General features: G+C 40.0%; 1 pseudogene; it reads left to right on the top strand.

Annotated features, from left to right (window-relative positions):
- The first annotated feature begins 208 nt into the window (after positions 1–208).
- On the top strand, positions 209–526 carry LOC149155808 (CLP protease regulatory subunit CLPX1, mitochondrial pseudogene; annotated as a pseudogene).
- The last annotated feature ends 2,336 nt before the right edge of the window (positions 527–2,862 follow it).

Below are 2,862 nucleotides of genomic sequence, written 5' to 3'. Positions count from 1 at the left end.
ACAGAAAGATAGAAAAACCCCCAGAAGAAGATAATTCCAAATCCGAAGGAAGTAAATGCGGTAAAGGTGCTTCAGCTTGAAATGGCTGCAGGTGTTGCTATAAGTTTTTGATCGTGCAATTGGTGTCAATGTTCCAAGATCACGCTTTCCCCCAGTGAAGGCAACTTCAGATTTACTACTTGTGCAGTCTATTTTGTATAAATTAATCATGGTTGCTGATTTCAATGTTAAAGTTGTTCAACAGGCATTACTTAAAATGCTAGAAGGAACAGTTGTACATGTTCCAGAAAAGGGAGCTCGCAAACATCCTCGTGGCGATCATATTCAGATCGATACAAAGGATATTCCCTTTATATGTGGCAGGGTTTTCGTGGATCTAGAGAAAACGATTTCTGAGAGACGACAAGATTCTTCTATTGGATTTGGAGCGCCTATACGAGCTAATATGAGGGCTGGTGGCCTGACAAATGCTGCGGTGACATCATCCTTGCTAGAGTCGGTTGAGAGTAGTGATCTTATTGCATAAAAGGCAATGTAGAAGACATTGGTGATGTTATTCGGGAAGGTGGAGGGGCTTTTACAAAAGGACTCTTTCGCGGAGTTACATGTATTGTAACAAAGCCACTTGAAGGTGCCAAATCATCTGGTGTGGAGGGTTTTGTTCAAGGTGTTGGGAAAGGTATAATTGGAGTAGCAGCTCAACCAATGAGTGGAGTTCTTGATCTTCTGTCGAAAACTACAGAAGGTGCAAATGCAATGAGGATGAAAATCATTGCAGCGATAACCTTTGAGGAACAACTACTTCGTTACAGGCTTCCTCGGGCAATTAATGGAGACCATGTTATCCGACCTTATGATGAATATCGAGCTGAAGGCCAGGTTCTGCTACAACTTGCTGAGCGTGGTGCCTCATTTGGTCAAATAGACATTTTCAAAGTTCGTGGAAAGTTTGCCTTATCAAATGCATATGAAGACCATTTTGACCTACCAAAGGGAAGAACTGTTATAATTACCAATCGTCGAGTCATGCTGCTGCAAAATCCAACACAAACAAGTGTCCAGAGAAAAATAGATCAATTAAAAGATCCTTGTATAGTATTATGGGATATAACATGGGCTGATCTCTCAAAAGTAGAACCAAGGCATGGGAAAAAGGATCCTCCAGGTTCCCTACCTTCACAATTGGTTGTTCACTTACGGACTTCACCTCAAGACTCTAGAATATTTGATTCGAAGGAAACAACCCGTGTGATCAAGTGCCATCGTGAAATTCGACAGGCAGAAGAATTATGTTCTGCCATTCAGCAAGCTATGATCACTTATGGGCCCAATTTTTCATCAATTCAATTTCAGGGACTGGAGAAGAAAATGGTAAGAAAACCATATGCTGGTGTGGGAGTCGGGGTAGGGGCTGGAGTAGCACTTGGAATGCTGACTGGATTTACAGCACCAATTACCATGCCTGTCATGGCAACCTTTGCTGCTCTTTTAGGCACTACTCCAGGACAATCTATGGTTGACAATGCTGACTCACTTTCATACAGTGATTCAGAAAGTGGGCAACATAAAGACACACAGCATGCATTAGCTGTATCAAGATCTACATATGTTACCTTTTCCGGTGGAACAGGGCATTTGAAGCATGAATATCCTTTTGGCTTTGTTGGAGATGATTGTCATTTGCTCATATGGGACATGCGTACACCTGCACCTAACAAGCCTCAACAATCAGTTGTAGCTCATCAGAGTGAGGTTAACTCTTTGGCCTTTAATCCGTTCAATGAGTGGCTGTTGAGAAAATAAAGCTCAAGACAGTCAGAATTTAGTATTGAAACTGTGATTTTTGGGAACAACTCAACAGTTTCGTAGCGCGCTACAAAACTGCTGAAGCTGCATAATTAACGATCAGTGAACCAAATTTTGAAGGCTTTCCTTTCAGCATTAAAAAAGTTTTTGTGTCAGCACACATGCACATGGGAAAAGCTTACAACACATGAAGGACGTGGCACTCATTACTAATTCAAGAAAATCAACATGGCTAATTACTTTCGAATATCTTTGAGGAAAACAAAGGCATAAAAACAGGGACAGTTTCCTGTTTCTCAGCAGAGGTAAAGGGATACGACATTAAGGACCAGTAAGAAGCTTCGAGCATCCATCACAGCTAAACTAAAAAAGACCAATTGTCAGAGAATGAGCCTGTTTTCTCCTTTTTCTCGTAGGAGCACCATCTTGATTGTAATAAATGCTATGTTCCGCATGATGTCGAATTAGAATCCTAATTGTTTTAGGTTTCTAGAGCTGTCAATTTGTAGTCTGTTGTATTTATTAGTTAGTTTCAAATGTTAGTAGGTGTAATCATAGGCAGAATTGGAGTTCCCCTCACGCTGGAGGAGGAACCTCATTTAGGTAGAAGAGCTCTATATATAGGAGAAGAGTTGATGTACAAGGGGTTGGAAATTTTATGCAAAAGCTTGTATTTGGCCTATGTAAGACTCATTTTCAGTAATACATGCTTGACTTTACTTCTTAGGATTCATGAAGGATTTTTTATGTTCAGAATATGTGATTTTTTCCTTTTCTTAATTCTTACAGTGGTATGGATGTATAATCACTCAGAATTCACTGAATGTGCCCTGATTTCCTGTATACATTTATAAACTGTGTAGTCCCCTATGAGTTTATGTTCTGAATGTTTAAATGCTGAATGCCCTGACTTCCATGTAAGGTTGAGTTCATTGTTATATTGAGGTGTCACTGACTCCCTAGCCCAATGGTAGCAAGTCTCCATCTTCCAATCTACAAACATATAAAATCACAAACCATAGAGTTAGCCATCTATCCATATCTTTAATCAATATC

This window comes from Pinus tabuliformis, chromosome 9 (genome assembly GCF_031772625.1).
Source record: "Pinus tabuliformis cultivar Carrire ecotype Pingquan chromosome 9, CPIR1, whole genome shotgun sequence".
Taxonomy (NCBI): Eukaryota; Viridiplantae; Streptophyta; class Pinopsida; order Pinales; family Pinaceae; genus Pinus; species Pinus tabuliformis.
Note: the sequence above shows the minus strand (reverse complement) of the source record. Positions and strands in the feature narration are given on the sequence as shown.